Source organism: Pan paniscus, chromosome 5, assembly GCF_029289425.2.
Source record: "Pan paniscus chromosome 5, NHGRI_mPanPan1-v2.0_pri, whole genome shotgun sequence".
Taxonomy (NCBI): Eukaryota; Metazoa; Chordata; class Mammalia; order Primates; family Hominidae; genus Pan; species Pan paniscus.
This window is the reverse complement of record NC_073254.2, coordinates 144,752,899-144,772,389: the sequence shown is the minus strand read 5'-3', so window position 1 is coordinate 144,772,389 and position 19,491 is coordinate 144,752,899. Positions and strand designations below refer to the sequence as shown.

The 19,491-nt window shown below is 37.5% G+C and overlaps 1 protein-coding gene and 1 long non-coding RNA gene across 9 annotated transcripts in view; one reads left to right on the top strand and one right to left on the bottom strand.

Moving 5' to 3' along the window:
• NKAIN2 (sodium/potassium transporting ATPase interacting 2) overlaps positions 1-19,491 on the bottom strand; it is a 1,024,303-nt gene that overhangs the window by 44,955 nt on the left and 959,857 nt on the right. The window lies entirely within an intron of this gene.
• LOC117980692 (uncharacterized) overlaps positions 1-19,491 on the top strand; it is a 289,677-nt gene that overhangs the window by 154,069 nt on the left and 116,117 nt on the right. The window contains exon 2 of the long non-coding RNA XR_008625765.2: positions 17,011-17,114. This is a non-coding gene — a long non-coding RNA (uncharacterized LOC117980692). The remainder of the gene's footprint in view (positions 1-17,010; positions 17,115-19,491) is intronic.

Genomic DNA, 19,491 nt, shown 5'->3' with positions numbered 1-19,491 from the left:
CTGGATGTCATCTCTGTGTACGTGTGTGTGTGTTTGTGTGTGTGTGTGTGTGTGAATGTGATTTCTAATAAAGCAAGAAATACTGAGTAAGAAATGACATTCTGCTGATTTTTGTGGTCTTTTATGAAGGATGGCTGAATTCTGTAATTAGCCTCAGTCTGCTTCTGCAGGTCAATTTTCTAAAATTAGACAATGTAAGAGAAATTTTTTATACTTCACCTCTTTCCTCCACTCTAAAAGGTCCTCAGCTAGAATTTGTTTGTGACTATGATTCCTTCTAAATCCCTTTCTTTAGATAACTCTGACTCCCAGTGACTTGCAACTTCACTATTCCAAGTTATATATCACTTTCAACCTTCACAACTTCCTAAAAGGCAGGCAGACTTTGCTGTTCCTCATCTCTGATGAATATATTCAATATGAGAATATTAGTGAATAATAACAATTAGCATTAGTATAGTATTCATTCTGTGCCAAGCACTGTTTATGCATAAATTCTTACTCCTCACAATCACTTTATGAGATAGGTATAGTTATTATATTCTCTTTATAGATGAGGAATTGGTGGCATAGAGAAGTTGAAAGTCTTCTTCAAAGTCACCTGCTAATAGGTAGTGGAGCTGAGATTCAAACCCAGGGTGACTGACTCCAGAATCCATGTTCTTAACCACTCTACTGTCTGCCAGTCAAGCTCAGGATGTAAAAGGCTACATTCTCCCTGGCATCCATGGGCATTTTTGACAGCTCTTTAGAATATACACTTCATAGACTGAAATTTCTTCCTTTATATGCAGCTGATTAGGAAAGTAAACATAAATACACAAAAGCATAACTTTCCATCCGCACTTTAATATTATTTATTAAAAATCTGAATTATACAGAATAAATTCTTATATTTAAATCTTTAGAAAATACTAAAAAATCTGATCACATGAGCATATATTACCTTGAATATGTTTTATTTTGAAGAGGTAAAAATTTTAGGTTGAAACCAACTATTTCTCTTTATTAATGATAATACAACCTCTAATTAGGCCTTTAATCTAAATTGCATATCTATTACTAAGATAAAATATGCTACGACTAAGATGAATATAGACACTCAGCAATAGAAAAATGAGACCTTCTAATTCTGCTAAATGTAAGTAACTGATAAAAGACACTTGGCACAAAAATATATGAACAATTGTCAATCTAGAGTGCCTATAATTTGAAGCATAATACTCCAGCAATTGCTAAAGAAAAAAACAGTGGAAACCATACTTTTATCTCTTAGAAAACACTGTATAATAGAAAGATGTGATAAAAATTACAGTGTATAATAAGAGAGTTCAGGCTATATTAAAGTGGAAGTGTGGATGAATACAAGACTATAGCAGAAATAAAATGCACCACCCTACCCTTAAGAGCTTTAGCTATTTGTAAGGCAAGGGCATCCTACCCTTTCACCTCTCAAATACATACACATATCACATGCTATTTGGAATTAGGTAGACTACAGCCTGGAATGATGATGTACTTCCTCACGACCTTTCTGTGGCTATGGTTCCTGTCCTTGATCTAAAGCAGTGTATTGAGTGACTGGAGTGCAAATAAAAATGAGAGGTGAAGTGATCCACTTCCTACTCTTCCTCTAGAAATTCTAGTCTAGAATTTCTGCTCTTTTCAAACTCAAAAGTCAGTCTCGAGCATGGTATTGTCAGCAAGAAGCCAGTGTAGGGTACAATAAACCCAAGGGCTATTCAGTGCTAAACTGTTGGGTAGAAATATAAAGTCCATAGTTATGCAAAAATGTCCATGGAGACTTAATGAATAACCAAGCTAAATTAGTTTTAATCATTGCTTACAGGATGGACAGTATGAACACAGATCACTACATATTCTTTCAGAACAAAAACTCCTCCAATCCAAACTGCAATTGGATTTAGGAGGCTAAGGTTTGCTTTAATTTCTGCCAGAGCTGCCAGCCTCAGGGAAAAGGAGCCGTGTACTGAAGCTGGCACAGGAGTGGGGTACTTCCACATGACCAGATCCTCTTATGCTGTACAATGACAAACTTTTGTTGCTGCCCTTGGCCTTGACCCTTTGGACCCTTTGGATACTATTGGTATTTCAGTAGCTTGACCTCTCTAAAAGAACAGAAATGTTCAGGATAGTAAAAGGAAAAAAAAAATCATCATTTCAATTAAATCAGTGTCAAGAGGGTTCTGAAGCTGTCCAGTGCAGTAACCCTGACTGATGGTTTAGCTCCTTGCAGTGTTATCATAGCTAAGATAGTAGGGTCACTGCTCACGTAGAGTGCAAGCTTGATGTTGCAGGCATTTTCCCATTTCACAGATAACGATCTCTTTATAGTCACATGCAATTACAATTCACTTTTACATGAAAAATTGCAGTTTTACCTGTATATGACTATATCCTATTCAAAGAGTTTTTGAAGGAAAATGAAATGGGATTAAATAAACAGAAATAATGTAATGTTCTCTGGATGGTCAAAATCTCCTATATAATTAATTCAGAACTTGAATATACTACTTGGAGATGACTTCAATTTATAATGTAGTTTTCATTGTTGTTTTTAAAGCTGTACTGTATCAACTTCTTAAGTAAAACCATTAATTCAATGAATACAAACAGAAGTTCCTTTGAGGAGATTAAAGGCTGGCTTCATCCCAAGAAAGCTGCAAAAGAAGGTTCAGAATGGCTTGGCCCAATCGGCCTCCTGAAAAAGTGGCAGATGGAAAACTCACTTCTGAGTTCCACATTTGCCTGTCTCAAATATTGTCTGAATATCTGCTTTTTTCCTCACTCCCAGTCCAATGAATACTCAATAGTTCAAAAGCCTGTTGTTAAAAGAAATGAAGCATTGTCCTTTCATGGAAGTAAAAAATATGCTTGAATTATTTGATTATCAAATATTGACTGTGCCTCTTCCATACCCTATGTCCAAGTGTTGTGAGAGCACAGATGGTTTAGTGGTCAGGAAATTAAACCTTTCTCTTCTCTTCTCTCTAGAATTGGAGGTTTATTTTTTTAAAATCATCACATTCGTTAACAGTATCCTTGGCGCTTGTATCTTTGGACAACAACTGTCCAAAGATACTGTCAAAGATACAAGATGTTGACAGTATCTTTTTTTTTTTTTTTTTTGAGATGAAGTTTTGCTTTTTCAGCCCATGCTGGAGTACAATGGTGTGATCTTGGCTCACTGCAACTTCTACCTCCCAGGCTCAAGCAATTCTCCTGCCTCAGCCTCCCAAGTAGCTGGGATTACAGGTGCACACCACCATGCCCAGATAACTTTTGTATTTTTACTAGAGACAGGGTTTCATCATGTTGGCCAGGTTGGTCTCAAACTCCAAACTTTGGGTGGTCTGCCTGCCTCAGCCTCCCAAAGTGCTCGAATTACAGGCGTGAGCCACCGTGCCCAGCCAAGGTGTTGACAGTATCTTTGGACATACTTGTGTGTCTGACTTCCCACCAGACATCTCCCCTCAGAACGTCTTAGTAGACATTTCAAACTTACTATGTGCAAACTACAATCCTGCTCTTCTCCCTAATACCTGACTATACCTAACTGTATCCATAGCTGTTCTGTTTCAGGTAATGACAATGCCATCCTTCCAGATGTTAAGTCCCAAGCTTGTGGACTCATCCTTGACTCTTCTTTTTCTGACATTATAGAACCAATCTGTCAGAAAATACTGTAAGATTTGCCTTCAAGGTATACTCAGAATCTGACCATTTTTAACCATCTGCACTGCTGTCTTCCAGGTCCAATTTGCCATTTCTTTCACCTAGATCACTGCAATAGCCTCCTAACTCGTCTCCCCACTTGCAACAATTCAGCCTTACTCATAGTCTACTTGTAGCACAGCAGCCAGCCTGATCATCTAAGAATGTAAGTCTGATCATGTCATTCTTTTGTTCAAAATCTTCCATGACTCTCCAATCTACTCCCAGTAAAGGCCAGTGTCATTACAGAGGCTTCCAAATGTGACATAATGTGTCTCCCCATTACCTCTTTGACTCAATCTCCTCCTCTTGTTCTCCTACTCACTCTTCCCTAGCTATCATGAGCTTCCTTGTTATTACTTGAAAATACAAGCCCATGGCAGCTTTTAGGCATGCAATATTCTCTCAGTATCTCTTTCAAATCTTGTTCAAATGTCACTTCAGTAAGGTTTACTTTGATCACTCTATTTTAAATTGCACTTTCTTGGCACTCACACTACTAACCCCACTCTATTATTTTTCCATAGTAATTTAATTGGATACATGAAAAAGTCCTTTTTATTGTGTTTCTGAAGTTAATGTGGTTAACCTGGGTTATTTTGGCACCAATAATCTGGATAGAAATTGCTGGGTCTAGTCCCTCTTTGAGAAACTGAATATAACTTGTAATTTGTACCTGGTATTCTACTTAGAAAAATTCTCCCAAATTTTTCCCACATTCAAATTTACCTCCAATTCTATCCAGCCTGCAGGCCTATAAACCCATCTCCAAGGGTAAAGTCTTTAACCTCTGAGCCATAGCTGATCTTTCATTCTGGTCTGAATGCTGTGTCCTTCTGTTTCTTTTCTTCATCAATTACCTCAGTTTTCCCATTCTACCATTCCTTTCCCCTTGGGAAAAAAGAAACGCAAATCTTAAAAAGGCTTCCAGTGACCCCCCCACCACTCGCACCTCTTCTCTCTCCCTCCTCTTTCTCCTTCCCATTTGCTGCCAGGCTTGTTGAAGGGTTATTCTACACTTGCTCTTCGTGTGTCTTTTATTCCACAATCCAGAGCGATTAGGCTTCCACTTTCTCTTCTATCTTAAAACAGTTCTCACTAGGAGGATGTCTAATGACATTCAGGTTACTAAGTCCACAGAAAGTATTCAGACTTGACTTTATTTGGCTTGGCCAAGTTCCAACACCACTAAAAAGCCTCTGTCTGGGGTCTTGAAGTTCTCACATCCCTCAGCCTTAGTAACAATAGTCTCTTATGTTTTTTTCTCCCACCTACTTATGAATTTCAGTCTTAGTTTTGGGTTCTTTTTCTTTCTTTTAGATTCAGGGGATATGTGTGCTTGTTTGTTACATGGGTATATTGCATACTAGTAGGGATTGGGCTTTTAGTGTACCCATTACCCAAAGAGTAAACATTATACCTGATAGATGATTTTTCAACCTTTGCTCCTCTCCCATCCTTCCTGCTTTTGGATTCCACAGTGTCTGAGTTTTCTTGTTAACAGAACTTTAAGTAATTGTGATCTCTAAGTTGTCTCCTAAGCCCTCTTTGCTTGTTCCTTTACATATTTCTCTATTCGTTCCACAACTTTCACTGTATATGGACTTAGCCTCCTGCAAGTCATTGGAGATCATTTTAGTGAGAACAGTATTTAATACGAGGAGGTGGGGAAGCCAGATTTCTCTAAGTTATGAAATGAAAAGCATGTGAAAAGCAAGTGTAAGATAATCCTTTAAAATCATGCCTGCACATGGGAAGTAGATTCCCCAAATCCACATATGCTGCTGATATCTCCCTTCAGTGCTCCAGGCTCTAATGTGCAGCTGCCCACTTGGCATCTTCACTTGCAAAAACTCTGTGTGTCTCAAACTCATCATGTACAGCACAGAGTCCTCTTCCCCCTTAACTCTGGCCCTCGTCTCTTGCTCTCTGTCACAGGGAATGGCACCATTGACTATTCCATTGGATTATCCTGAATCTCAGAGGTTATCATTGACAATGTCTATACCTATACTTCCACCCTACAAAGCCCTAAGTTTCTACAACTAAGATCATAAACTCAATTATTTCTTTTCCCACCTCATTGCCACTGCCTCAGTCTGGCAGAGTGTATGATAAGAGGTTGCCAATTCATTTTTCACAATGCTTCTGAGTGATCTTTCTAAAAATGCAATTCTATTATGCCATTACTCTTTTAAAAATATCTTTCTCACTCTTTCATGACAAAATTCAAATTATTTTACCTGGCATATGTGGCATTTTCAAAATTTGCCTCCTGACTTTCACACCCATTATATTTCTATTGCATTGTATGTTCTAGTCTCATTGAGGTACTTATAGTATTCATAAATGCCATTCTCTCTAGCAACTCCTCTAACATCTATCAGCCCTTGCCCCTGCTGTTGCATGAAGGAGAACCACTGCATTCACCTAGAGAACTCTTCTGGCTTCTTCAAAACTCAGCTTAAGTGTCACCTCCTCAGTTTTTGCTGGGTGTTTTTACTCTAAGAAATAAACTCTTTTTTAAAAAAATTTGGATTCAGATTTCATTAATTTCAAAATTGATTCATGCTCACTATAGAAAAAGTAGAAAGAGAATAAGAGAAATAACTCATAATTCTGCCATTTATTTAATCTGTTAATACACTATAATCTGCATATAAAAACACAATTTTGCAGAAATGTTAAATCCCATTGTATTATATATGCTGCTTAAATCTACTGTTGTCCCTCAGCAAAATATCATCTTACAATGACAATAATAGAACTCTCAATCATTTTTTGTAATGCTTAAATATATTTCCTTATATTGATACAACAAAATTCACTCAATCTCCTATTTTCAGGTAGCTTCAATTTTTTTCTGTAAAAGACATATCCTAGGAAAACACACCTGTTGGTTCAATTATCAATTTTTTTGAGGGTATATTATTCCAAATGAGATTGCTGGGTCATGGACACTTTAAAACATTTCATATATTATGCAAAATGTTTCTTAATTCTTCTATAAACAATATGAATCTCTGCGTTAAACATAGCCTAAACTAAATAAGACATATCCACAACACTTTTTGGTCTACTTCAAAGGTACAGATTCTCTAAAATGTTTTATGGTGAAGCAACTGTCTTAGGCAATACACCTATTTATGTTAGCTCTCGTTGGGATTAGGAGTAAGGGCTTTTGGACTAGTCAAGATACTCATGGAATTAGGATCTGCAGGGAAGTCTCATAGGAGGTTCTGAGAAGCTTTATAAATAGAAACTTGCAATTACCAGTAGCTGTTAATTAATGATGAGGTCAGCTCTTCCTAGATTTCCTCTTACTCTCTTTTCTTTACAATTTTCTGGTTCTCCTGATATGGCAAAGGAAGATGAACTGTGTACGTGGCTTTTTTTTGGTATTATTTTAGTTATAGGGATGATAGAATGTATGCTTGGAAAGAAAGCTCTCATGAGGGCAGCAGATAGAAAACAAGTAAGAATCATTGGGCTAGTGCAAAAGTACCTGTCACTCCTCTGGAGGCTTAATAGTCTTTTAAGTGGCCTCTGGTGCACTTAAAACAGTCAGATCATAAGACGTGAAATAATGAATCAGAGCATCGTTAATAAGAGAAGGCAGACTTCAGGTAGTAAAAAGAAAAGGGGAAAAAACTAAAATAAGATAATAGAGTAAATTAAAATGTGTAAATTACATAAGAAATCTTGAAATAGATGACATGCAGAGGCAGTTAAAATAAAAGATATTGTCAACCTAAAAAAGGCAGACAAAACCCTTAATATCTCTCTCCAGGAAGCCAAATTCTCTGGGGAAATGGAAATGGGATTTGAAGGTGTTTTTCAGCACATTGTACACAGATACACAGTGAGAATTTCGCTAAGAGATTAGTGAAGTTTTATCACCTCCTTTTTCAGAAAGGCTGAAATGAGTGTAAGGGTGTGAATGGAGACTAACAGACAGGAAACAGAAAATTCCCAAGGGGAAGGCTGTCTGACATGAGGGAAGCCAAGTCCAGTAGGAAAAGGGCTGGAGTTGCATCTAGGAACAGGTGATACCAATAACATATTGCAAGATTTAGTTAGGCAGTTTTAAATTTAAAACGTGATGTTTTCATGTTTTTAAAGTAATGTTTAGTTTGTTAATGTTTTCCTTTTCTCCTGTTAAAGCAAATATGTACTCTATTTTCTCTAACCCCTATTGAAGCTGACTGTTCTCATTTGAGGGAGCTATTGAAGTGCTGACAGAATCTGTCTCTAGAGAGGGCCACTACCTGCCTGCAACCAAGTTGAAGATAATAAAGGAAAAGAGATTAACTCTTGAATTTCCAGAAGAAAGTGTGACATATGAAACTATACACACTATTCCTCCCTCTTCCACATTCCTCTACCTAAAACAAGAATGTCAATATAGAGTGTGCTACAGGGACCTAAAAATTATCTTCTCAAGTCATGAATCTTCATGTTAGGTTTAGGATTAAGGGTTTGATTTTTAAAAGCAAATAGGTCTTGAAGTTGCCAGGTGAACCCATCAATCACTTGTAAATGAATCTAGCAAACTCAAATGTCGTGAATGCATTTCAATTCCTTTACCGACTGATGTGCCTCTACTAGAACAATAAGTAAGAGGAATCAGTAAAATGAAGGAGTGTATCATTTAGGTGCATTGCTTGAAACAGGGAAAACAATCTTCCTCATGAGGAGACATGGAGAATTCTGAGTTTTTTTATAATCTTTCAAAGTTAATCTAGTTGATATTTCCACTCTACAGATGAATAAAAGAAATCCCAGTAAATAGGCATGCAAAAACTATCATTCCTCCCTCTCTGAATTCTTCATTAATAGGAGGAACTACAGAAACAGAGGGTGGGGGATTGCAGGAACAAAAACACATACAGTATGTGTGAGTTCTGTTCTGAAGAATTTTTTTAGTACTAAACATTCAAAACATTGCTTCCCTTGCTTTGTCTTTGGGGAATGCTGCAGAATGGTTTAATCATCTGGCTTTGGTTCTGACTGCCTAGGGCATCTGTAGCCTTTCTTATCATTATGTCTCACCGAGTGTCACCTTTCCCAGACAACTATAGGATCAGGATAAGAAAAATTGTTTCTTTATGCTGTAGATCTAACAAAACCACAGGCTGCTCACAGTCCACCAAATGAATGGCTAGCATTTAAAATCGACCTGAATTAAATGAAGCAGTTGATTATAAATGCTAGACACTCAATTTAGAAACTGTGGCTTACAGAAAGAAACAACATGTGACTATAGATTGTTCATTCTGCATGAGAGGAAAAATGTGATGTTATGACCAGAATAAAGTATTTTCTGAGGGGTGAATGAATTCCAATGATTGTGGTGACCCAAAACAGCTTTGTAAGTGTGACACTATAAAATGGGTTTTTAAATGGTGTTTGCATCAATATTTCTGTCCCTGGAAAGAAACACAACACAGGAACAGGCTAAGTATAAATTTCTGTTTCATATATGATGCCAATTACTAAAATACTGCTGGTAAGATGGAGAAAATCAAACAAAAGTTTTGTTTTTTTTTTCCCCAGGTACAAAAATTTTGAATGTATGAATAATTAGACAATTCTTATATCTAGGAAATGTTTGAGAGTGTGTTTTTGGTGACTGACATCTGTTTATAGCTACCTCAAAGTGTTGTATATAAAGGTTATGATATTGCATTTTTAGCTTAGGAAACACTGTAGGATTAGGATGGTGTGATTCGTTATTTTTCTGATAATGAAGGTTAGGAACCTGAGCTCTCAAATAGCAGAAGGATATTTCACAGAATGGCCAGTGAGTGCTGCTGAGATGACAGATTAGATTGATGTTTTGCTGTAGAGGTAAGAACTTAGCTGAGATGGCTGTTCAGCACTCTCAGAGGAAAAATTCATTATATTTCCACACTGACAGAAGTGGGGAGCTTGTACATGCTTTCCTTTGCAATAAGGTTGGATACAGAAGCTTAATAAAAAGTTAAATGGCTCCATCCTGGTTTGTTATACTCAATACTTTCACACATTACAGTAATACACCATCTACAAATTACATACATTTACATAGTTTATTAAGACATCTCCTTGAAGCAAAATGATTAGTGTTTTGTTTTAAATGTTTTGGACTCTTTCCTATCTCTAGAATGAGGATGTAAACATTCTGTTTATTTTACTTTTAGTGGTCTTTCAAGAATTTACATGACTTTACTTTAATGTGATTAAATTATAAACTTAATGTAATTTAACATAACTTTAATATAAAGCCATTGTCACATGATATGATGTAAAACTATCAAAAGTCAGGTAAATATGTTGGGAATCTACTATGTGCTGTGCATAGCATCATGTGCTGAAATATAGTGGTGCCAGAAGAGAAATCTGTTCTCCCAGAGATTGCACTTTAGTGGGAGGCACCAGACGAAAATAAAAGTAAAAAATGAATGGACCAATAAATAAATGGGCAAGTGCAGTGTGGATCAGCTAAAACAGAAGCAGAAAACCACACCCTTACTGGCTTCAGAGCATGGATGCAGGACCACCAGAGTGTTGAAAGGAGAGAACAACAGTGAAAGATATCAAGATCTGCCTATAAAATTTTCTCAAATCCTGTCTGACTCCTGAACTGCATACGTGCTTATGAGGTCCCAAAATGTCCAGGGAGAAAAAAAATAGAGCTGAAGGCTATGAAGAGCTGAGTAGATATTTTAACTGAAGAGGTAAGAAAATTTGGAGTTTAAGTCCTGCCAAGCTAAAAAAGCTTGGTAAATACTCAGACTTCCCCATCTTAAGAGTAAAGGTAATGGCCTAGGACAAAGTAATTTCCTCAGGATTAGGAGGCAAACCACAATAGTCCCACTTTCATAAAGCAGAAAACCAAACCTCTACAAATTTATGGTTATCTGCCAGTCATTTAAAAGTCTTTGGTGGAAAATAACTCAACAACTTTCAGGGAAAATTAATAAAATCCCAAGATTTTACAAAATATCATTTATAGTATCTAGTATAAATCAGAAATTACTTAAGCATAGGACGAAACAGAAAAGCTAAGAAAGAGAAAAATAGGGCCGGGTGCGGTGGCTCATGCCTGTAATCCCAGCACTTTGGGAGGCCGAGGCGGGCAGATCACGAGGTCAGGAGTTTGAAACCAGCCTGGCCAACATGGTGAAACCCCGTCTCAACTGAAAATACAAAAAATTACCCGGGCGTGATGGCGGATGCCTATAATCCCAGCTACTTGGGAGGCTGAGGCAGGAGAATTGCTTGAACCAGGGAGGCGGAGGTTGCAGTGAGCCAAGATGGCACCACTGCACTCCAGCCTGGGAAACAAGAGCAAAACTCTGTCAAAAAAAACAAAAAACAAAAGACAGCTCAAAGGAGGAAAATACTCACAGATCTCTCAATCATCTCAAAAGCCTTCTCAATCATCTCTGATTTCAATTCCTTTACCTAAAATTTTTAAACTCTTCATTCTGTTATAATTCTTTGGATTGAGAAGACTCCATAAAGAGAGAGGGTTTAGGAAAAGCATATACTCAAGAGCCTAGCTTTTCCTCGTGCTAATATTCTATCGTGCCAGAAACTGTGTCAGCAGATATGTAAGCAAACAGTGACTATCTGTGCTTTTGCAGTCTCTCCAATCTGGGCCATGAGTTCTCTGAGTATGAAATCCCTTGCAGGGATTGGGGAACTGGAGTACTAAGGGTCAGCAAGAATCTTTCATCAGAAACATAAAGGAATGATGAGGTTTTACACAAAATACAACAATGATTTTGTGAGTAGGCAACGGAGAGGGTGCGTGGAAGGGACAGGTGGCCGGGAATGTTTACGTTTCAGAGGAAGTTGGTATGTTTGTGAGCCAGTCTGAGCGCCACACCCTGAGGACTTCTTACCCTTGTACCCACTCTTACAGGGCAACCATAGGTCCTCTTCCTTTCATTTTGGATTCAGGACCCAGAAAGTAGAATTCATCTCGACAGTCTCAAAAGTCCTAAGAGGCACTTTAAACGAGGGTCTTAGAGAACACTTCATAGTCTCCTATAAGTCTAGAGCTTGAGTTTGCAGGCATCTCCTCATGGAAAGGTAGTACCTTGGTGCAAATATGAAATCAACTGAAAGCTCAATTATTACACTTTGTGTGTTTTATAAAATAAAGATCCATTACCTGAGTTGTGTCTTGTGAAACATTCTGATGGGGAAAGCAAAAGCCAAGGAGAAGTGTAGAATGCAAAACATGAAAAATAGCAATTATCTAGATAGCTTTCAAAAATTTAATTTTGTTTTAGATGTGTAGCAGAATAGAGATAGTTTTATATAAATACAGAAGACAGTCAAGTATTGTTCCCCAGAGTCCCTGAACAGGACCAATTTAAGAACCTCCTCTCAGCTCCTATGATGTCTGATCTGTAATTCAACTGGCACAGCGATAATGGAATCTCACATTTAGCACATGCTTTGTGTAGTGCTATAGTTTAATTCAATGAGATTAAGGAGGACTCTTCAGTTTTTAGAGATTCAGGGTGGTGGTACACAATAGAAGGAACTTCTGCAGAGAAATTCAGTATCTACCAAGGGGGCTGGGGAAGATGAGGCATTAATGCTTGTGCATGTTCTTATTCTTCATGAGGCCTTCCACACTATTTCAAAAACAACTTAAGAGGAGTGTGACCTTATCTCAGCCTGAGCCTCTTTGGCAGGAATAAAGGCTGGAGAAGATAATTTAATTGGCAGGACATAAGAGGATCCAGTGTGACTCTATGAAATGGTATCCAAGTCACACAGGCGTCTTTCAGGACAGAAGTGCTGTGCGGCAGCTTGATAAAACCAGGGACTGAACAGAGCCAAGAAAGAGCAAAACACACATTTCCTTCTTGATTGTTGAGGTCTCTCTGTAAATGCAGTGAAATCACTAAGGGAGGCCTTAAATATTGTTGGAAAACCTGGTCAGGGTCTCATTTGATAAAGCCATTGGAATTTCAGCAGGCTATTCATTGAGACTCTATTCTTACAGAATGGAGAGAAGCAGGTGCTTCCACTGCAACATGCTTTGATTGCATTTTTCTATTCACAGGTCATTTCAAAAGAATGTTACATGTTTCAGTGAGATCCAAATATCCAAATATTTAAGAAAATAATGATTAGAGTTAGCACTTAATACAGTAGCTTCCATCTGAGGGTCTTAGATATTATTTCATTATCTTTTAAAATATTATCTGGAGATTGCTTAAGTGGAAACAATATATTTACATTTTAAACCTAGTGGAACTTAGTTAAAGAACTCACCAAAAAGTTGAAAGCATTTAGGCATCCTTTTGATAAGTTCATTTGATATTCTGGATTTCACCTTAAAGTAACACAAATCAAGAGAATGAATAGGTTTTTTTTTTGCATTAACATTTAATTGATAAAATTTTCCTTGGGATGCTTTACTCCTCTCAACCTGATTTCCTCCTGCCTGTTCTGACTCCAGGGTAAACAAAATAAAAGAATCCATTTATAGTCAACTTCAAGTGATAAGAAGCCATCTAGGAAGGCTCAGAGGTATCGACTCAAAGAAATATGATAAATACAGAAATAGATGGTTTAGTATTCAAAGCAAAAGCCTGAACACAGGTTTCTTAAAGCAAGGAGTGATAACAGAAGGCAGTTCTCCCTCCACCCCTAGACTGGAGTAATACTATAGACTCCTTCTAAGTTGTGGATTCTTAACCATTTTTATCCCATAGACTCTTCTGCCTGTCTCTTGTAGCTTATGGGCTGCTTCTCAGGATAGTTTTTCAAAGCATAAAACTAAATTCAACCAGTAAGATGAAACCAATTATCCAGAATTACAGTAATCAAAATATCTAAAAAATCATAACATTGACAAATATATTATTGGTGAATTTTTATTACCAATAAATAATGAGATCTGTCATCAGGTTTGATAACCCCCACAATTTTAAATTAGTGATAAGCATTAAAAAACTTTCAAGGTTTTCACAGTAATTGTAATGACCTATAAAAAATCTGCCTGTGTTGCCAATTTACTTTAAAGAGAAATGTTTTATTTCAGTTAGAAGTTAGTGAAAATAAAATATGCAATTATTTTCTCACCTCTGCTCAAGAACCCCACGTTAAGAACCTACAAATTAAAAAAGACTAGTTTCTTCCACTCCTCAGAATAAGTTCATAGATATCTAAAGAGCCAAAGATTATAGTTGGAGAAATACTGATATAAATAATGCGGAAGTGTCAGATTTTGTGAAGGGTGATCATAGGACCAAAGCAAACTGTTGGTTTAGGTCCTTAAGAATATGTATATGAAAATTTCAGCTAAGTTTGGGGTCCAGTTATGACATAGGAAATGTTGAAACATTTGAAGGAAGCAAATGCTTTATAATACAGACTACTGTTAATATACAGCTTATTTTATTTTTAAATTATATACACTTTAACTGACAAATAAAAACAGTATCTATGAATGTTGTTTAAAACACCATGTTTTAAAATATGTCTGTGGAATGGCTAAATCAATCTAGTTAACATATTTATTACCTTATATACTTATTTTTCATGTCGAGAACATTTAAAATCTGCTCTTTCAGCAGTTGTCAAGTAAACAACCCTTTATCAACTATAGTAATATGGGTTGGATTTGTGTCCCCACCCAAATCTCATGTTGAATTGTAATCCCAATGGTGAAGGTGGGGCCTGGTGCGAGATGATTGGATTATGGGGGCAGATTGCCCCCTTCGTGCTATTCTCCTGATAGTGACTGAGTTCTTGTGAGATGTGGTTGTTTAAAAGTGTGTGGCACCTCCCTCCATCTCTTGCTCCTGCTCCAGCTGTGTAAGAAGTGCCTCATTCCCTCTTTGCATCTGCCATGACTGGCAGTTACCTGAGGCCTCCCCAGAAGTAGAAGCTGCTATGCTTCCTGTACAGCCTGCAGAACTGTGAGCCAATTAAACCTCTTTTCTTTGTAAATAACCCAGTCTCACATATTTCTTTATAGCAGTGTGAGAACTAATATTATACATATAGTCACCATGTTGTACAATAGATCTCTTGAATTTATTCCTTCTGTCTAACTAAAAGTTTGAATGTTTTGACTAAACAGCTCCCCAATCACCCTGCTTTCCCCCAACCCCATTTTACTCTCTGCTTCTATAAGTTCAACTTTTTTAGATTCTATGTATAAGTGAGACATGGTGTTTGACTTTCTGTGCCTGGCCTATTGCACTTAGCATAATGTTCTCCAGGTTTACCCATTTTCAACACTGAACAGTACATGCAAACAAAAGAACTATCAAGAGCACTTTGACTTTAATTCTTTCCTGTCACTGACAGAATAAAATCCAAATTCCTCAGCTTTACAGTGAGGTTCTACTTACCTTTTCTAGTCTGAAATCCCTCTAGACTTCTTCTTACCCAGGGGCACCCCTGCTCCTGCTCCTGCAAACCAACGCTCTCCGATAGTCAACATTCCAGCTAGATTAATTCTCTATTCTTTAATGAGTCCTTTGTTTTCCTGCCACTGGGATGTGTGCAATTTATTCCCTTCACTTTTCTCCAATTTCACTGCAGAAATCCTATCCTTTGAAGTCAAATTGTATCCTCTTGTGGTCTAGCTCATATCTTATTTCTTTCAAAAACAAAATAACAATCAAATATCTAACCAACTAAAGCAAAAAGCATCGTGTATCGTAACCTAACCTTTAGAGTTTATCACATTTTTCATAACTTACTTTGAATTCTATACTTTTATGACTATATTTTTCTCTCTTGTGAAGAAATATTTATAAAGTGAATTGTGCCCCTCCCAACTTTTAAATTCAAATGTGGAAGCCCTCAGCCCAGTACCTCAGAATATGACTATATTTAGAGGTGTGTCCTTTAAAGGAGTAATTAAGTCAAAATAAGGCTCTTAGGGAGGGGGTCCTAATCCAATCTGACTAATGTCCTTATGAGAAGAGGAAATTTGGATGAACAAAGAGACACCAGGGATGGGTTCACACAGAGAAAACATGACATGAGGACACAGAAAGAAGGTGGCCACCTGCAAGCCACAGAGAGAGGCCTCAGGAGAAACCAGACCTGCCAACACCTTGATCTTGGACTTCCAGTCTCCAGAACTATGAGAAAATAAATATCTGTTGTTTAAGCCACCTAGTTTGTGGTATTTTGTTATAGCAGCCCTTGGTAAACTAATATGAGCTATGAACTCTTATACACCAAACATCTAATAGTTACTTCTAAATATAACAACAGAAAGGTGTGAGAGAACCAGGGAGTGAGAGAAACTAGGGAGAAAGAGAGGGATAAGGAGATAAAGGACACTGAAATTGAGATTATGGGGTATACGTCTGCACATTTTGGAGACATATTTCCCCTTCCTATTTCTGTTTTTCCAAAATTCATAATGTGATAGCAAAAGGATTTATAATGACAAATACAACAGAATGGGTTACTAATATAAGTTTTTCCCCATTCAGATTGTTAATAGACCTTATGTGGTTATCATAACAATGACAAATGTTGCAACATGCAAGTTTGATACTGCCTTTATAAATGAAAAAGAAAAGAGAAAGTTATGTTAGAGGATGTCAAAGAAAACGAAGTAAGGAAGGGGTAAAATGTTTGAAAGCATATTTTCAGAAGGTAATGTAAAGGAGAATTAGGAGCTATTTGGCATTATAGTATTCTATTTGTCAAGATACAAGCTATGTGGTATAGAAATATGTAATATTATGCAATCTGGAGAAAAGTGTCTATGAGAGCCAGTGGTTGAAAGCCCACTGATAAGGGGCAGAAAGGGGTGATTAGAGAACAAATGAGTGGCATCTTTCTCATCCTGGCAGAGAGCCTTAGAGATAATAAGAAGTTAAAAGGAAACGTGGTATGAAGTAATAGCATCATCTGAGTATAAATGGGGTTATCAAGGTCAGGGAGGGCCAAGTACTTTGAAGGCCATCTAACTAGCCTCCCCGCACCATCATGTGTGGTAACTATCTGTTCTGAAGCTGCAATAGGAAAAGCAATAAAGTGTTAGCATGATAATATAGCACATACTATAATTAATAACAAGGTTTGAAAGTTGCTTACTATAAGGAATTTTGTTCCGTTACCAGCTTATTCACATTGTAGTAAACGGAAATTTATAAGTGGCTAAATTGGCAATAAACTCTTACATTGAATTAACACAACCCTTGTATCTTTACTGATGATGCAGACATGAGAGAAGGAATTGAGGGCAGGGCACTGCATTGATTGTCAATATTTCATTTATTTATTCAGGCAAAAAAATGTTTGCTGGGTGCCTACTATGTGCCAGGAACCATTCTGTGTAGTTGGATACAATAATGAAAAAAGCAGACAAAAATCCATGGCTCATTCTCAAGGTACGTTGATACTCTTCATTGGATTGGACACATACTCAGACAATCTAAATAGGAGGATCAAGATTTCAGGGTGAAGTGAGTGATTTGAATAACTCATTGCTATTGCAGATGTGGACAGACAGCCTCAAACAGCTTTCTAAGATTTTCCCAAGCAGTGGCTCTTAATATGAACTTATTGTAATATTTAAGACATCATTCTTTACCTGAATGATGAAAGGGACACTTATTAACTGCAGGAGACACTTATTAATACCAAACTCCTAAACAGCAAAAAAAATCTGGTATTGGCCACAGCTGATTAATAGACTTATCTACACTGAGTTCCCGCAGACCCAGAGTGGACTGAGGAAAGATTGTTCTGGAAGCTTTTTTAAAATTTATTTTTATTTTTTTTTAGTAGAGTAGCGGGAATCTGGCTCAAGAGGAGATGCCTATTTTTTTTTTTAACTTTTATGTTCAGGGGTACGTGTGCAGGTTTGCTATATAGGTAAGCTTGTGTAGGTGGGGCGGGGGGCGGGCATTGCTGTACAGATTATTTCATCACCCAGGTCCTAAGCCTAGTACTCAACAGTTACTTTTTTCTGCTGCTCTCCCTCCTCCCATCCTCCTGCTTCAAGTAGACGCCAGTGTCTATTGTTCCCTTCTTTGTATCCATGAGTTCTCATCATTTAGCTCCCACTTAGAAGTGAGAACATGCGGTGTTTGGTTTTCTGTTCCTGCGTGAGTTTGCTAAGGATAATGGCCTCCATGTTCCTGCAAAGAACATGATCTCGTTCTTTTTTATGAAACTGCCCATTTTTTACAGGGCCATTCTCTGAGCGGAAGCTTTCACTGTTACACAGTCAACTAGGTGTTCCCTGTTCCATTCACTTCTCCTGGGATTATGAAAAATGGCAAGAGGAGAGTGTCTCCTTTTATTCCTGTGCCTCTGTTCACCTTTGTCTAAGCGTGCCACTCTGTGGGCTAATAAGGCACATGGATCATGTGTACTCTGCCACTTCTCTGCTTGTGAATGTTTTCTCCGATAAGCACTATTTTACTTTTACTATCATGCTTTCAACACCTCTCATTAGGCTCCACCTCCCAACGCTGTTGCATTGGGAAATATATTTCCAACACATGAATGTTGGGAGAAACATTTAGACCATTGCAGTGTATTAGTGATAAGTGTGACGGAGGAAAATAAGGCAGGAAAGGGAGATAGGATGTGTGTGTGTGTGTGTGTGTGTGTGTGTGTGTGTGTGTGTGTTGCAATTTCAGACAGGGTGGCTAGGGGGCAGACTTCCTTGAGAAAGTACCATGTGGACAAAAACCGAAAGAAAGTGAGGAGAGAACGCAGAGGGTTTCTGAGAGAAGGATGAGCATTCCTGTTGTAGATCATTTGAAATATTAAATGTTAAATTAATATTTTATATAATATATTTATAGACTAGATCCTTTAGTTAATATTTACTAACTTAAAATAATATTCTAAACTCTTGGTAAGAAGTGGTGGCTTAGAAAAATTTGTCAATGTATGTTAGAAAATGAGATTCAATAATGTTTTGACTTTACCTATGCAACCCTATTGTAAAGTTAGTAACATTGTGCTTTGCACATCCATATGCTGTCTACTTGATTAGTCTTTGTGGAAAACAAGATTACATAGATGATCTGCCACCGTGTGTCTGGCCCTGTTCTGGTGGCTGCAGGAGGTGTTCTGTAGAGTTAGATGCAGTGATTACTCTCTCGGGCTAATGCTAGGGGCATGCCCAATAAAATCAACATGATACAAAGTACAATACATGTGGCAAAAATGAATAGCGTTAAGGAAGTGAAATAGGATATATGACTGAAAAATCAGAAAAGTTATTTTTATAGTAGGCAATATTTAAAATAATTCTGAAGGATAGGCTCCTCATAAAGGAAATTGGAAACAATGCCCTTGAGAGGAGAAGATACCAGACAATGTGAGGAAATATAAGATGTTCAATTTTGCTAAAAGATGGGGTTTATGTCAGAGAATAGAAAGTGACGTAGCTGGAGAGAGAGGCTGGAGCTATATTGTACAAGGCTTTGAATTCTGGGCTGAGGTATTTGTAGTTCATTCAATGGACAATGAGGAACCATTGAATGTTTTAGAAAAGAGAAAAATCACCCAATTGAAGCTGTAACGTAAGCAGAATTCCCTGGCAGAATGGATAGTGTAGGAGACAGAGAGATTAATCAGTGAGGCTCTGCAACTGGGGTCAGGTGGGAACTGCGGCCTAACCAAGCAGTGGCTTCCGGAGTGTCTTTGTTGATGTCTTAGTCTGTTCAGGCTGCTATAGCAAAAATACCATAGACTGGCTAGATTTAGCAACAGACACTTATTTCTCACAGTTATGCAGGCTGGGAA